Raw genomic sequence first — 17,935 nt, forward strand, 5'->3', positions numbered from 1 at the left:
ATTTCCAGCCAGTCTCCCATGCTGGTACTTGCCAAGCCTTAAGCTGCATTGCTGCTGCGATCTGACGAGAGCAGGCACATTCCGCTTAGAATGGCCGTTGACAGCAGCTGTTCAATTTGAACCTTCTTTTACTATCTCATAGAGAAACTAACACAATTTTCAGGTTCAAAAAGGTCAACAGAACTTGAGATTCCCAGCCAGTCTCCCATGCTGGTACTTGCCAAGCCTTAAGCTGCATTGCTGCTGCGATCTGACGAGAGCAGGCACATTCAGCTTAGAATGGCCGTTGACAGCAGCTGTTCAATTTGAACCTTCTTTTACTATCTCATAGAGAAACTAACACAATTTTCAGGTTCAAAAAGGTCAACGGAACTTGGGATTCCCAGCCAGTCTCCCATGCTGGTACTTGCCAAGCCTTAAGCTGCATTGCTGCTGCGATCTGACGAGAGCAGGCACATTCAGCTTAGAATGGCCGTTGACAGCAGCTGTTCAATTTGAACCTTCTTTTACCATCTTTGACAGAGAAACTAACAATTTTCAGATTCAAAAAGGTCAACGGAACTTGGGATTCCCAGCCAGTCTCCCATGCTGGTACTTGCCAAGCCTTAAGCTGCATTGCTGCTGCGATCTGACGAGAGCAGGCACATTCAGCTTAGAATGGCCGTTGACAGCAGCTGTTCAATTTGAACCTTCTTTTACTATCTCATAGAGAAACTAACACAATTTTCAGGTTCAAAAATGTCAACGGAACTTGGGATTTCCAGCCAGTCTCCCATGCTGGTACTTGCCAAGCCTTAAGCTGCATTGCTGCTGCGATCTGACGAGAGCAGGCACATTCAGCTTAGAATGGCCGTTGACAGCAGCTGTTCAGTTTGAACCTTCTTTTACTATCTCATAGAGAAACTAACACAATTTTCAGGTTCAAAAATGTCAACGGAACTTGGTATTCCCAGCCAGTCTCCCATGCTGGTACTTGCCAAGCCTTAAGCTGCATTGCTGCTGCGATCTGACGAGAGCAGGCACATTCAGCTTAGAATGGCCGTTGACAGCAGCTGTTCAGTTTGAACCTTCTTTTACTATCTCATAGAGAAACTAACACAATTTTCAGGTTCAAAAAGGTCAACGGAACTTGGTATTCCCAGCCAGTCTCCCATGCTGGTACTTGCCAAGCCTTAAGCTGCATTGCTGCTGCGATCTGACGAGAGCAGGCACATTCAGCTTAGAATGGCCGTTGACAGCAGCTGTTCAATTTGAACCTTCTTTTACCATCTTTGACAGAGAAACTAACAATTTTCAGGTTCAAAAAGGTCAACAGAACTTGGGATTCGCAGCCAGTCTCCCATGCTTGTACTTGCCAAGCCTTAAGCTGCATTGTTGCTGCGATCTGACGAGAGCAGGCACATTCAGCTTAGAATGGCGGTTGACAGCAGCTGTTCAGTTTGAACCTTCTTTTACTATCTCATAGAGAAACTAACACAATTTTCAGGTTCAAAAAGGTCAACGGAACTTGGGATTCCCAGCCAGTCTCCCATGCTGGTACTTGCCAAGCCTTAAGCTGCATTGCTGCTGCGATCTGACGAGAGCAGGCACATTCAGCTTAGAATGGCCGTTGACAGCAGCTGTTCAATTTGAACCTTCTTTTACTATCTCATAGAAAAACTAGCACAATTTTCAGGTTCAAAAAGGTCAACAGAACTTGGGATTCCCAGCCAGTCTCCCATGCTGGTACTTGCCAAGCCTTAAGCTGCATTGCTGCTGCGATCTGACGAGAGCAGGCACATTCAGCTTAGAATGGCCGTTGACAGCAGCTGTTCAATTTGAACCTTCTTTTACTATCTCATAGAGAAACTAACACAATTTTCAGGTTCAAAAAGGTCAACGAAACTTGGGATTCCCAGCCAGTCTCCCATGCTGGTACTTGCCAAGCCTTAAGCTGCATTGCTGCTGCGATCTGACGAGAGCAGGCACATTCAGCTTAGAATGGCCGTTGACAGCAGCTGTTCAGTTTGAACCTTCTTTTACTATCTCATAGAGAAACTAACACAATTTTCAGGTTCAAAAAGGTCAACGGAACTTGGGATTCCCAGCCAGTCTCCCATGCTGGTACTTGCCAAGCCTTAAGCTACATTGCTGCTGCGATCTGACGAGAGCAGGCACATTCAGCTTAGAATGGCCGTTGACAGCAGCTGTTCAATTTGAACCTTCTTTTACCATCTTTGACAGAGAAACTAACAATTTTCAGGTTCAAAAAGGTCAACGGAACTTGGGATTCCCAGCCAGTCTCCCATGCTGGTACTTGCCAAGCCTTAAGCTGCATTGCTGCTGCGATCTGACGAGAGCAGGCACATTCAGCTTAGAATGGCCGTTGACAGCAGCTGTTCAATTTGAACCTTCTTTTACTATCTCATAGAGAAACTAACACAATTTTCAGGTTCAAAAAGGTCAACGGAACTTGGGATTCCCAGCCAGTCTCCCATGCTGGTACTTGCCAAGCCTTAAGCTACATTGCTGCTGCGATCTGATGAGAGCAGGCACATTCAGCTTAGAATGGCCGTTGACAGCAGTTGTTCAATTTGAACCTTCTTTTACTATCTCATAGAGAAACTAACACAATTTTCAGGTTCAAAAAGGTCAACGGAACTTGGGATTCCCAGCCAGTCTCCCATGCTGGTACTTGCCAAGCCTTAAGCTGCATTGCTGCTGCGATCTGACGAGAGCAGGCACATTCAGCTTAGAATGGCCGTTGACAGCAGCTGTTCAATTTGAACCTTCTTTTACCATCTTTGACAGAAAAACTAACAATTTTCAGGTTCAAAAAGGTCAACGGAACTTGGGATTCCCAGCCAGTCTCCCATGCTTGTACTTGCCAAGCCTTAAGCTGCATTGTTGCTGCGATCTGACGAGAGCAGGCACATTCAGCTTAGAATGGCCGTTGACAGCAGCTGTTCAATTTGAACCTTCTTTTACTATCTCATAGAGAAACTAACACAATTTTCAGGTTCAAAAAGGTCAACAGAACTTGGGATTCCCAGCCAGTCTCCCATGCTGGTACTTGCCAAGCCTTAAGCTGCATTGCTGCTGCGATCTGACGAGAGCAGGCACATTCAGCTTAGAATGGCCGTTGACAGCAGCTGTTCAATTTGAACCTTCTTTTACTATCTCATAGAGAAACTAACACAATTTTCAGGTTCAAAAAGGTCAACGGAACTTGGGATTCCCAGCCAGTCTCCCATGCTGGTACTTGCCAAGCCTTAAGCTGCATTGCTGCTGCGATCTGACGAGAGCAGGCACATTCAGCTTAGAATGGCCGTTGACAGCAGCTGTTCAATTTGAACCTTCTTTTACTATCTCATAGAGAAACTAACACATTTTCAGGTTCAAAAAGGTCAACGGAACTTGGGATTCCCAGCCAGTCTCCCATGCTGGTACTTGCCAAGCCTTAAGCTGCTGCAATCTGACAAGAGCAGGCACATTCAGCTTAGAATGGCCGTTGACAGCAGCTGTTCAATTTGAACCTTCTTTTACTATCTCATAGAGAAACTAACACAATTTTCAGGTTCAAAAAGGTCAACAGAACTTGGGATTCCCAGCCAGTCTCCCATGCTGGTACTTGCAAAGCCTTAAGCTGCATTGCTGCTGCGATCTGATGAGAGCAGGCTCATTCAGCTTAGAATGGCCGTTGACAGCCGCTGTTCAATTTGAACCTTCTTTTACTATCTCATAGAGAAACTAACACAATTTTCAGGTTCAAAAAGGTCAACGGAACTTGGGATTCCCAGCCAGTCTCCCATGCTGGTACTTGCCAAGCCTTAAGCTGCATTGCTGCTGCGATCTGACGAGAGCAGGCACATTCAGCTTAGAATGGCCGTTGACAGCAGCTGCTCAGTTTGAACCTTCTTTTACTATCTCATAGAGAAACTAACACAATTTTCAGGTTCAAAGAGGTCAACGGAACTTGGGATTCGCAGCCAGTCTCCCATGCTGGTACTTGCCAAGCCTTAAGCCGCATCGCTGCTGTGATCCGACAAGAGCACGCACATTCAGCTTAGAATGGCCGTTGACAGCAGCTGTTCAATTTGAACCTTCTTTTACTATCTCATAGAGAAACTAACACAATTTTCAGGTTCAAAAAGGTCAACGGAACTTGGGATTCCCAGCCAGTCTCCCATGCTGGTACTTGCCAAGCCTTAAGCTGCATTGCTGCTGCGATCTGACGAGAGCAGGCACATTCAGCTTAGAATGGCCGTTGACAGCAGCTGTTCAATTTGAACCTTCTTTTACCATCTTTGACAGAGAAACTAACAATTTTCAGGTTCAAAAAGGTCAACAGAACTTGGGATTCCCAGCCAGTCTCCCATGCTGGTACTTGCCAAGCCTTAAGCTGCATTGCTGCTGCGATCTGACGAGAGCAGGCACATTCAGCTTAGAATGGCCGTTGACAGCAGCTGTTCAATTTGAACCTTCTTTTACTATCTCATAGAGAAACTAACACAATTTTCAGGTTCAAAAAGGTCAACGGAACTTGGGATTCCCAGCCAGTCTCCCATGCTGGTACTTGCCTAGCCTTAAGCTGCATTGCTGCTGCGATCTGACGAGAGCAGGCACATTCAGCTTAGAATGGCCGTTGACAGCAGCTGTTCAATTTGAACCTTCTTTTACCATCTTTGACAGAGAAACTAACACAATTTTCAGGTTCAAAAAGGTCAACAGAACTTGGGATTCCCAGCCAGTCTCCCATGCTGGTACTTGCCAAGCCTTAAGCTGCATTGCTGCTGCGATCTGACGAGAGCAGGCACATTCAGCTTAGAATGGCCGTTGACAGCAGCTGTTCAATTTGAACCTTCTTTTACTATCTCATAGAGAAACTAACACAATTTTCAGGTTCAAAAAGGTCAACGGAACTTGGGATTCCCAGCCAGTCTCCCATGCTGGTACTTGCCTAGCCTTAAGCTGCATTGCTGCTGCGATCTGACGAGAGCAGGCACATTCAGCTTAGAATGGCCGTTGACAGCAGCTGTTCAATTTGAACCTTCTTTTACCATCTTTGACAGAGAAACTAACAATTTTCAGGTTCAAAAAGGTCAACAGAACTTGGGATTCCCAGCCAGTCTCCCATGCTGGTACTTGCCAAGCCTTAAGCTGCATTGCTGCTGCGATCTGACGAGAGCAGGCACATTCAGCTTAGAATGGCCGTTGACAGCAGCTGTTCAATTTGAACCTTCTTTTACGATCTCATAGAGAAACTAACACAATTTTCAGGTTCAAAAAGGTCAACGGAACTTGGGATTCCCAGCCAGTCTCCCATGCTGGTACTTGCCTAGCCTTAAGCTGCATTGCTGCTGCGATCTGACGAGAGCAGGCACATTCAGCTTAGAATGGCCGTTGACAGCAGCTGTTCAGTTTGAACCTTCTTTTACTATCTCATAGAGAAACTAACACAATTTTCAGGTTCAAAAAGGTCAACGGAACTTGGGATTCCCAGCCAGTCTCCCATGCTGGTACTTGCCAAGCCTTAAGCTGCATTGCTGCTGCGATCTGACGAGAGCAGGCACATTCAGCTTAGAATGGCCGTTGACAGCAGCTGTTCAGTTTGAACCTTCTTTTACTATCTCATAGAGAAACTAACACAATTTTCAGGTTCAAAAAGGTCAACAGAACTTGGGATTCCCAGCTAGTCTCCCATGCTGGTACTTGCCAAGCCTTAAGCTGCTGCGATCTGACGAGAGCAGGCACATTCAGCTTAGAATGGCCGTTGACAGCAGCTGTTCAATTTGAACCTTCTTTTACTATCTCATAGAGAAACTAACACAATTTTCAGGTTCAAAAAGGTCAACAGAACTTGGGATTCCCAGCCAGTCTCCCATGCTGGTACTTGCCAAGCCTTAAGCTTCATTCTTGCTGCGATCTGACGAGAGCAGGCACATTCAGCTTAGAATGGCCGTTGACAGCAGCTGTTCAATTTGAACCTTCTTTTACTATCTCATAGAGAAACTAACACAATTTTCAGGTTCAAAAAGGTCAACAGAACTTGGGATTCCCAGCCAGTCTCCCATGCTGGTACTTGCCAAGCCTTAAGCTGCATTGCTGCTGCGATCTGACGAGAGCAGGCACATTCAGCTTAGAATGGCCGTTGACAGCAGCTGTTCAATTTGAACCTTCTTTTAATATCTCATAGAGAAACTAACACAATTTTCAGGTTCAAAAAGGTCAACAGAACTTGGGATTCCCAGCTAGTCTCCCATGCTGGTACTTGCCAAGCCTTAAGCTGCTGCGATCTGACGAGAGCAGGCACATTCAGCTTAGAATGGCCGTTGACAGCAGCTGTTCAATTTGAACCTTCTTTTACTATCTCATAGAGAAACTAACACAATTTTCAGGTTCAAAAAGGTCAACGGAACTTGGGATTCCCAGCCAGTCTCCCATGCTGGTACTTGCCAAGCCTTAAGCTACATTGCTGCTGCGATCTGATGAGAGCAGGCACATTCAGCTTAGAATGGCCGTTGACAGCAGCTGTTCAATTTGAACCTTCTTTTACTATCTCATAGAGAAACTAACACAATTTTCAGGTTCAAAAAGGTCAACGGAACTTGGGATTCCCAGCCAGTCTCCCATGCTGGTACTTGCCAAGCCTTAAGCTGCATTGCTGCTGCGATCTGACGAGAGCAGGCACATTCAGCTTCTTTTACCATCTTTGACAGAGAAACTAACAATTTTCAGGTTCAAAAAGGTCAACGGAACTTGGGATTCCCAGCCAGTCTCCCATGCTGGTACTTGCCAAGCCTTAAGCTGCATTGCTGCTGCGATCTGACGAGAGCAGGCACATTCAGCTTAGAATGGCCGTTGACAGCAGCTGTTCAGTTTGAACCTTCTTTTACTATCTCATAGAGAAACTAACACAATTTTCAGGTTCAAAGAGGTCAACGGAACTTGGGATTCGCAGCCAGTCTCCCATGCTGGTACTTGCCAAGCCTTAAGCCGCATCGCTGCTGTGATCCGACAAGAGCACGCACATTCAGCTTAGAATGGCCGTTGACAGCAGCTGTTCAATTTGAACCTTCTTTTACTATCTCATAGAGAAACTAACACAATTTTCAGGTTCAAAAAGGTCAACGGAACTTGGGATTCCCAGCCAGTCTCCCATGCTGGTACTTGCCTAGCCTTAAGCTGCATTGCTGCTGCGATCTGACGAGAGCAGGCACATTCAGCTTAGAATGGCCGTTGACAGCAGCTGTTCAGTTTGAACCTTCTTTTACTATCTCATAGAGAAACTAACACAATTTTCAGGTTCAAAAAGGTCAACGGAACTTGGGATTCCCAGCCAGTCTCCCATGCTGGTACTTGCCAAGCCTTAAGCTGCATTGCTGCTGCGATCTGACGAGAGCAGGCACATTCAGCTTAGAATGGCCGTTGACAGCAGATGTTCAATTTGAACCTTCTTTTACTATCCCATAGAGAAACTAACACAATTTTCAGGTTCAAAAAGGTCAACGGAACTTGGGATTCCCAGCCAGTCTCCCATGCTGGTACTTGCCAAGCCTTAAGCTGCATTGCTGCTGCGATCTGACGAGAGCAGGCACATTCAGCTTAGAATGGCCGTTGACAGCAGCTGTTCAATTTGAACCTTCTTTTACTATCTCATAGAGAAACTAACACAATTTTCAGGTTCAAAAAGGTCAACGGAACTTGGGATTCCCAGCCAGTCTCCCATGCTGGTACTTGCCAAGCCTTAAGCTGCTGCGATCTGACGAGAGCAGGCACATTCAGCTTAGAATGGCCGTTGACAGCAGCTGTTCAATTTGAACCTTCTTTTACCATCTTTGACAGAGAAACTAACAATTTTCAGGTTCAAAAAGGTCAACGGAACTTGGGATTCCCAGCCAGTCTCCCATGCTTGTACTTGCCAAGCCTTAAGCTGCATTGTTGCTGCGATCTGACGAGAGCAGGCACATTCAGCTTAGAATGGCCGTTGACAGCAGCTGTTCAATTTGAACCTTCTTTTACTATCTCATAGAGAAACTAACACAATTTTCAGGTTCAAAAAGGTCAACAGAACTTGAGATTCCCAGCCAGTCTCCCATGCTGGTACTTGCCAAGCCTTAAGCTGCATTGCTGCTGCGATCTGACGAGAGCAGGCACATTCAGCTTAGAATGGCCGTTGACAGCAGCTGTTCAATTTGAACTTTCTTTTACTATCTCATAGAAAAACTAACACAATTTTCAGATTCAAAAAGGTCGACAGAACTTGGGATTTCCAGCCAGTCTCCCATGGTGGTACTTGCCAAGCCTTAAGCTGCATTGCTGCTGCGATCTGACGAGAGCAGGCACATTCAGCTTAGAATGGCCGTTGACAGCAGCTGTTCAATTTGAACCTTCTTTTACTATCCCATAGAGAAACTAACACAATTTTCAGGTTCAAAAAGGTCAACGGAACTTGGGATTCCCAGCCAGTCTCCCATGCTGGTACTTGCCAAGCCTTAAGCTGCATTGCTGCTGCGATCTGACGAGAGCAGGCACATTCAGCTTAGAATGGCCGTTGACAGCAGCTGTTCAATTTGAACCTTCTTTTACTATCTCATAGAGAAACTAACACAATTTTCAGGTTCAAAAAGGTCAACGGAACTTGGGATTCCCAGCCAGTCTCCCATGCTGGTACTTGCCAAGCCTTAAGCTGCTGCGATCTGACGAGAGCAGGCACATTCAGCTTAGAATGGCTGTTGACAGCAGCTGTTCAATTTGAACCTTCTTTTACTATCTCATAGAGAAACTAACACAATTTTCAGGTTCAAAAAGGTCAACGGAACTTGGGATTCCCAGCCAGTCTCCCATGCTGGTACTTGCCAAGCCTTAAGCTGCTGCGATCTGATGAGAGCAGGCACATTCAGCTTAGAATGGCCGTTGACAGCAGCTGTTCAATTTGAACCTTCTTTTACTATCTCATAGAGAAACTAACACAATTTTCAGGTTCAAAAAGGTCAACGGAACTTGGGATTCCCAGCCAGTCTCCCATGCTGGTACTTGCCAAGCCTTAAGCTACATTGCTGCTGCGATCTGACGAGAGCAGGCACATTCAGCTTAGAATGGCCGTTGACAGCAGCTGTTCAATTTGAACCTTCTTTTACCATCTTTGACAGAGAAACTAACAATTTTCAGGTTCAAAAAGGTCAACGGAACTTGGGATTCCCAGCCAGTCTCCCATGCTTGTACTTGCCAAGCCTTAAGCTGCATTGTTGCTGCGATCTGACGAGAGCAGGCACATTCAGCTTAGAATGGCCGTTGACAGCAGCTGTTCAATTTGAACCTTCTTTTACTATCTCATAGAGAAACTAACACAATTTTCAGGTTCAAAAAGGTCAACAGAACTTGGGATTCCCAGCCAGTCTCCCATGCTGGTACTTGCCAAGCCTTAAGCTGCATTGCTGCTGCGATCTGACGAGAGCAGGCACATTCAGCTTAGAATGGCCGTTGACAGCAGCTGTTCAGTTTGAACCTTCTTTTACTATCTCATAGAGAAACTAACACAATTTTCAGGTTCAAAAAGGTCAACGGAACTTGGGATTCCCAGCCAGTCTCCCATGCTGGTACTTGCCAAGCCTTAAGCTGCATTGCTGCTGCGATCGGACGAGAGCAGGCACATTCAGCTTAGAATGGCCGTTGACAGCAGCTGTTCAATTTGAACCTTCTTTTACTATCTCATAGAGAAACTAACACAATTTTCAGGTTCAAAAAGGTCAACGGAACTTGGGATTCCCAGCCAGTCTCCCATGCTGGTACTTGCCAAGCCTTAAGCTGCATTGCTGCTGCGATCTGACGAGAGCAGGCACATTCAGCTTAGAATGGCCGTTGACAGCAGCTGTTCAGTTTGAACTTTCTTTTACTATCTCATAGAGAAACTAACACAATTTTCAGGTTCAAAAAGGTCAACGGAACTTGGGATTCCCAGCCAGTCTCCCATGCTGGTACTTGCCAAGCCTTAAGCTGCTGCGATCTGACGAGAGCAGGCACATTCAGCTTAGAATGGCTGTTGACAGCAGCTGTTCAATTTGAACCTTCTTTTACTATCTCATAGAGAAACTAACACAATTTTCAGGTTCAAAAAGGTCAACGGAACTTGGGATTCCCAGCCAGTCTCCCATGCTGGTACTTGCCAAGCCTTAAGCTGCTGCGATCTGATGAGAGCAGGCACATTCAGCTTAGAATGGCCGTTGACAGCAGCTGTTCAATTTGAACCTTCTTTTACTATCTCATAGAGAAACTAACACAATTTTCAGGTTCAAAAAGGTCAACGGAACTTGGGATTCCCAGCCAGTCTCCCATGCTGGTACTTGCCAAGCCTTAAGCTACATTGCTGCTGCGATCTGACGAGAGCAGGCACATTCAGCTTAGAATGGCCGTTGACAGCAGCTGTTCAATTTGAACCTTCTTTTACCATCTTTGACAGAGAAACTAACAATTTTCAGGTTCAAAAAGGTCAACGGAACTTGGGATTCCCAGCCAGTCTCCCATGCTGGTACTTGCCAAGCCTTAAGCTGCATTGCTGCTGCGATCTGACGAGAGCAGGCACATTCAGCTTAGAATGGCCGTTGACAGCAGCTGTTCAATTTGAACCTTCTTTTACTATCTCATAGAGAAACTAACACAATTTTCAGGTTCAAAAAGGTCAACGGAACTTGGGATTCCCAGCCAGTCTCCCATGCTGGTACTTGCCAAGCCTTAAGCTACATTGCTGCTGCGATCTGATGAGAGCAGGCACATTCAGCTTAGAATGGCCGTTGACAGCAGCTGTTCAATTTGAACCTTCTTTTACCATCTTTGACAGAGAAACTAACAATTTTCAGGTTCAAAAAGGTCAACGGAACTTGGGATTCCCAGCCAGTCTCCCATGCTTGTACTTGCCAAGCCTTAAGCTGCATTGTTGCTGCGATCTGACGAGAGCAGGCACATTCAGCTTAGAATGGCCGTTGACAGCAGCTGTTCAATTTGAACCTTCTTTTACTATCTCATAGAGAAACTAACACAATTTTCAGGTTCAAAAAGGTCAACGGAACTTGGGATTCCCAGCCAGTCTCCCATGCTGGTACTTGCCAAGCCTTAAGCTGCATTGCTGCTGCGATCGGACGAGAGCAGGCACATTCAGCTTAGAATGGCCGTTGACAGCAGCTGTTCAATTTGAACCTTCTTTTACTATCTCATAGAGAAACTAACACAATTTTCAGGTTCAAAAAGGTCAACGGAACTTGGGATTCCCAGCCAGTCTCCCATGCTGGTACTTGCCAAGCCTTAAGCTACATTGCTGCTGCGATCTGACGAGAGCAGGCACATTCAGCTTAGAATGGCCGTTGACAGCAGCTGTTCAATTTGAACCTTCTTTTACCATCTTTGACAGAGAAACTAACAATTTTCAGGTTCAAAAAGGTCAACGGAACTTGGGATTCCCAGCCAGTCTCCCATGCTGGTACTTGCCAAGCCTTAAGCTGCATTGCTGCTGCGATCTGACGAGAGCAGGCACATTCTGCTTAGAATGGCCGTTGACAGCAGCTGTTCAATTTGAACCTTCTTTTACTATCTCATAGAGAAACTAACACAATTTTCAGGTTCAAAAAGGTCAACGGAACTTGGGATTCCCAGCCAGTCTCCCATGCTGGTACTTGCCAAGCCTTAAGCTACATTGCTGCTGCGATCTGATGAGAGCAGGCACATTCAGCTTAGAATGGCCGTTGACAGCAGCTGTTCAATTTGAACCTTCTTTTACCATCTTTGACAGAGAAACTAACAATTTTCAGGTTCAAAAAGGTCAACGGAACTTGGGATTCCCAGCCAGTCTCCCATGCTGGTACTTGCCAAGCCTTAAGCTGCATTGCTGCTGCGATCTGACGAGAGCAGGCACATTCAGCTTAGAATGGCCGTTGACAGCAGCTGTTCAATTTGAACTTTCTTTTACTATCTCATAGAAAAACTAACACAATTTTCAGATTCAAAAAGGTCGACAGAACTTGGGATTTCCAGCCAGTCTCCCATGGTGGTACTTGCCAAGCCTTAAGCTGCATTGCTGCTGCGATCTGACGAGAGCAGGCACATTCAGCTTAGAATGGCCGTTGACAGCAGCTGTTCAATTTGAACCTTCTTTTACTATCTCATAGAGAAACTAACACAATTTTCAGGTTCAAAAAGGTCAACGGAACTTGGGATTCCCAGCCAGTCTCCCATGCTGGTACTTGCCAAGCCTTAAGCTGCTGCGATCTGACGAGAGCAGGCACATTCAGCTTAGAATGGCTGTTGACAGCAGCTGTTCAATTTGAACCTTCTTTTACTATCTCATAGAGAAACTAACACAATTTTCAGGTTCAAAAAGGTCAACGGAACTTGGGATTCCCAGCCAGTCTCCCATGCTGGTACTTGCCAAGCCTTAAGCTGCTGCGATCTGATGAGAGCAGGCACATTCAGCTTAGAATGGCCGTTGACAGCAGCTGTTCAATTTGAACCTTCTTTTACTATCTCATAGAGAAACTAACACAATTTTCAGGTTCAAAAAGGTCAACAGAACTTGGGATTCCCAGCCAGTCTCCCATTCTGGTACTTGCCAAGCCTTAAGCTGCATTGCTGCTGCGATCTGACGAGAGCAGGCACATTCAGCTTAGAATGGCCGTTGACAGCAGCTGCCTAATTTCTACTTTCTTTTACTATCTCATAGAGAAACTAACACAATTTTCAGGTTCAAAAAGGTCAACGGAACTTGGGATTCCCAGCCAGTCTCCCATGCTGGTACTTGCCAAGCCTTAAGCTGCATTGCTGCTGCGATCTGACGAGAGCAGGCACATTCAGCTTAGAATGGCCGTTGACAGTAGCTGTTCAGTTTGAACCTTCTTTTACTATCTCATAGAGAAACTAACACAATTTTCAGGTTCAAAAAGGTCAACGGAACTTGGGATTCGCAGCCAGTCTCCCATGCTGGTACTTGCCAAGCCTTAAGCTGCATCGCTGCTGTGATCCGACAAGAGCACGCGCATTCAGCTTAGAATGGCCGTTGACAGCAGCTGTTCAATTTGAACCTTCTTTTACTATCTCATAGAGAAACTAACACAATTTTCAGGTTCAAAAAGGTCAACAGAACTTGGGATTCCCAGCCAGTCTCCCATGCTGGTACTTGCCAAGCCTTAAGCTGCAATGCTGCTGCGATCTGACGAGAGCAGGCACATTCAGCTTAGAATGGCCGTTGACAGCAGCTGTTCAATTTGAACCTTCTTTTACTATCTCATAGAGAAACTAACACAATTTTCAGGTTCAAAAAGGTCAACAGAACTTGGGATTCCCAGCCAGTCTCCCATGCTGGTACTTACCAAACCTTAAGCTGCAATGCTGCTGCGATCTGACGAGAGCAGGCACATTCAGCTTAGAATGGCCGTTGACAGCAGCTGTTCAATTTGAACCTTCTTTTACTATCCCATAGAGAAACTAACACAATTTTCAGGTTCAAAAAGGTCAACGGAACTTGGGATTCCCAGCCAGTCTCCCATGCTGGTACTTGCCAAGCCTTAAGCTGCATTGCTGCTGCGATCTGACGAGAGCAGGCACATTCAGCTTAGAACGGCCGTTGACAGCAGCTGTTCAATTTGAACCTTCTTTTACTATCTCATAGAGAAACGAACACAATTTTCAGGTTCAAAAAGGTCAACGGAACTTGGGATTCCCAGCCAGTCTCCCATGCTGGTACTTGACAAGCCTTAAGCTGCTGCGATCTGATGAGAGCAGGCACATTCAGCTTAGAATGGCCGTTGACAGCAGCTGTTCAATTTGAACCTTCTTTAACTATCTCATAGAGAAACTAACACAATTTTCAGGTTCAAAAAGGTCAACAGAACTTGGGATTCCCAGCCAGTCTCCCATGCTGGTACTTGCCAAGCATTAAGCTGCATGCTGCGATCTGACGAGAGCAGGCACATTCAGCTTAGAATGGCCGTTGACAGCAGCTGCCTAATTTCTACTTCCTTTTACTATCTCATAGAGAAACTAACACAATTTTCAGGTTCAAAAAGGTCAACGGAACTTGGGATTCCCAGCCAGTCTCCCATGCTGGTACTTGCCAAGCCTTAAGCTGCATTGCTGCTGCGATCTGACGAGAGCAGGCACATTCAGCTTAGAATGGCCGTTGACAGCAGCTGTTCAATTTGAACCTTCTTTTACTATCCCATAGAGAAACTAACACAATTTTCAGGTTCAAAAAGGTCAACGGAACTTGGGATTCCCAGCCAGTCTCCCATGCTGGTACTTGCCAAGCCTTAAGCTGCATTGCTGCTGCGATCTGACGAGAGCAGGCACATTCAGCTTAGAATGGCCGTTGACAGCAGCTGTTCAATTTGAACCTTCTTTTACTATCTCATAGAGAAACTAACACAATTTTCAGGTTCAAAAAGGTCAACGGAACTTGGGATTCCCAGCCAGTCTCCCATGCTGGTACTTGCCAAGCCTTAAGCTGCTGCGATCTGACGAGAGCAGGCACATTCAGCTTAGAATGGCCGTTGACAGCAGCTGTTCAATTTGAACCTTCTTTTACCATCTTTGACAGAGAAACTAACAATTTTCAGGTTCAAAAAGGTCAACGGAACTTGGGATTCCCAGCCAGTCTCCCATGCTTGTACTTGCCAAGCCTTAAGCTGCATTGTTGCTGCGATCTGACGAGAGCAGGCACATTCAGCTTAGAATGGCCGTTGACAGCAGCTGTTCAATTTGAACTTTCTTTTACTATCTCATAGAAAAACTAACACAATTTTCAGATTCAAAAAGGTCGACAGAACTTGGGATTTCCAGCCAGTCTCCCATGGTGGTACTTGCCAAGCCTTAAGCTGCATTGCTGCTGCGATCTGACGAGAGCAGGCACATTCAGCTTAGAATGGCCGTTGACAGCAGCTATTCAATTTGAACCTTCTTTTACTATCCCATAGAGAAACTAACACAATTTTCAGGTTCAAAAAGGTCAACGGAACTTGGGATTCCCAGCCAGTCTCCCATGCTGGTACTTGCCAAGCCTTAAGCTGCATTGCTGCTGCGATCTGACGAGAGCAGGCACATTCAGCTTAGAATGGCCGTTGACAGCAGCTATTCAATTTGAACCTTCTTTTACTATCCCATAGAGAAACTAACACAATTTTCAGGTTCAAAAAGGTCAACGGAACTTGGGATTCCCAGCCAGTCTCCCATGCTGGTACTTGCCAAGCCTTAAGCTGCTGCGATCTGATGAGAGCAGGCACATTTAGCTTAGAATGGCCGTTGACAGCAGCTGTTCAATTTGAACCTTCTTTTACTATCTCATAGAGAAACTAACACAATTTTCAGGTTCAAAAAAGTCAACAGAACTTGGGATTCCCAGCCAGTCTCCCATTCTGGTACTTGCCAAGCCTTAAGCTGCATTGCTGCTGCGATCTGACGAGAGCAGGCACATTCAGCTTAGAATGGCCGTTGACAGCAGCTGTTCAATTTGAACCTTCTTTTACTATCTCATAGAGAAACTAACACAATTTTCTGGTTCAAAAAGGTCAACGGAACTTGGGATTCCCAGCTAGTCTCCCATGCTGGTACTTGCCAAGCCTTAAGCTGCATTGCTGCTGCGATCTGACGAGAGCAGGCACATTCAGCTTAGAATGGCCGTTGACAGCAGCTCTTCAGTTTGAACCTTCTTTTACTATCTCATAGAGAAACTAACACAATTTTCAGGTTCAAAAAGGTCAACGGAACTTGGGATTCCCAGCCAGTCTCCCATGCTGGTACTTGCCAAGCCTTAAGCTGCATTGCTGCTGCGATCTGACGAGAGCAGGCACATTCAGCTTAGAATGGCCGTTGACAGCAGCTGTTCAGTTTGAACCTTCTTTTACTATCTCATAGAGAAACTAACACAATTTTCAGGTTCAAAAAGGTCAACGGAACTTGGGATTCCCAGCCAGTCTCCCATGCTGGTACTTGCCAAGCCTTAAGCTACATTGCTGCTGCGATCTGACGAGAGCAGGCACATTCAGCTTAGAATGGCCGTTGACAGCAGCTGTTCAATTTGAACCTTCTTTTACCATCTTTGACAGAGAAACTAACAATTTTCAGGTTCAAAAAGGTCAACGGAACTTGGGATTCCCAGCCAGTCTCCCATGCTGGTACTTGCCAAGCCTTAAGCTGCATTGCTGCTGCGATCTGACGAGAGCAGGCACATTCAGCTTAGAATGGCCGTTGACAGCAGCTGTTCAGTTTGAACCTTCTTTTACTATCTCATAGAGAAACTAACACAATTTTCAGGTTCAAAAAGGTCAACGGAACTTGGGATTCCCAGCCAGTCTCCCATGCTGGTACTTGCCAAGCCTTAAGCTACATTGCTGCTGCGATCTGACGAGAGCAGGCACATTCAGCTTAGAATGGCCGTTGACAGCAGCTGTTCAATTTGAACCTTCTTTTACCATCTTTGACAGAGAAACTAACAATTTTCAGGTTCAAAAAGGTCAACGGAACTTGGGATTCCCAGCCAGTCTCCCATGCTGGTACTTGCCAAGCCTTAAGCTGCATTGCTGCTGCGATCTGACGAGAGCAGGCACATTCAGCTTAGAATGGCCGTTGACAGCAGCTGTTCAATTTGAACCTTCTTTTACTATCTCATAGAGAAACTAACACAATTTTCAGGTTCAAAAAGGTCAACAGAACTTGAGATTCCCAGCCAGTCTCCCATGCTGGTACTTGCCAAGCCTTAAGCTGCATTGCTGCTGCGATCTGACGAGAGCAGGCACATTCAGCTTAGAATGGCCGTTGACAGCAGCTGTTCAATTTGAACTTTCTTTTACTATCTCATAGAAAAACTAACACAATTTTCAGATTCAAAAAGGTCGACAGAACTTGGGATTTCCAGCCAGTCTCCCATGGTGGTACTTGCCAAGCCTTAAGCTGCATTGCTGCTGCGATCTGACGAGAGCAGGCACATTCAGCTTAGAATGGCCGTTGACAGCAGCTGTTCAATTTGAACCTTCTTTTACTATCTCATAGAGAAACTAACACAATTTTCAGGTTCAAAAAGGTCAACAGAACTTGAGATTCCCAGCCAGTCTCCCATGCTGGTACTTGCCAAGCCTTAAGCTGCATTGCTGCTGCGATCTGACGAGAGCAGGCACATTCAGCTTAGAATGGCCGTTGACAGCAGCTGTTCAATTTGAACTTTCTTTTACTATCTCATAGAAAAACTAACACAATTTTCAGATTCAAAAAGGTCGACAGAACTTGGGATTTCCAGCCAGTCTCCCATGGTGGTACTTGCCAAGCCTTAAGCTGCATTGCTGCTGCGATCTGACGAGAGCAGGCACATTCAGCTTAGAATGGCCGTTGACAGCAGCTGTTCAATTTGAACCTTCTTTTACTATCTCATAGAGAAACTAACACAATTTTCAGGTTCAAAAAGGTCAACGGAACTTGGGATTCCCAGCCAGTCTCCCATGCTGGTACTTGCCAAGCCTTAAGCTGCTGCGATCTGACGAGAGCAGGCACATTCAGCTTAGAATGGCTGTTGACAGCAGCTGTTCAATTTGAACCTTCTTTTACTATCTCATAGAGAAACTAACACAATTTTCAGGTTCAAAAAGGTCAACGGAACTTGGGATTCCCAGCCAGTCTCCCATGCTGGTACTTGCCAAGCCTTAAGCTGCTGCGATCTGATGAGAGCAGGCACATTCAGCTTAGAATGGCCGTTGACAGCAGCTGCCTAATTTCTACTTTCTTTTACTATCTCATAGAGAAACTAACACAATTTTCAGGTTCAAAAAGGTCAACAGAACTTGGGATTCCCAGCCAGTCTCCCATGCTGGTACTTGCCAAGCCTTAAGCTGCATTGCTGCTGCGATCTGACGAGAGCAGGCACATTCAGCTTAGAATGGCCGTTGACAGCAGCTGTTCAATTTGAACTTTCTTTTACTATCTCATA

Source organism: Engystomops pustulosus, chromosome 9, assembly GCF_040894005.1.
Source record: "Engystomops pustulosus chromosome 9, aEngPut4.maternal, whole genome shotgun sequence".
NCBI lineage: Eukaryota > Metazoa > Chordata > Amphibia > Anura > Leptodactylidae > Engystomops > Engystomops pustulosus.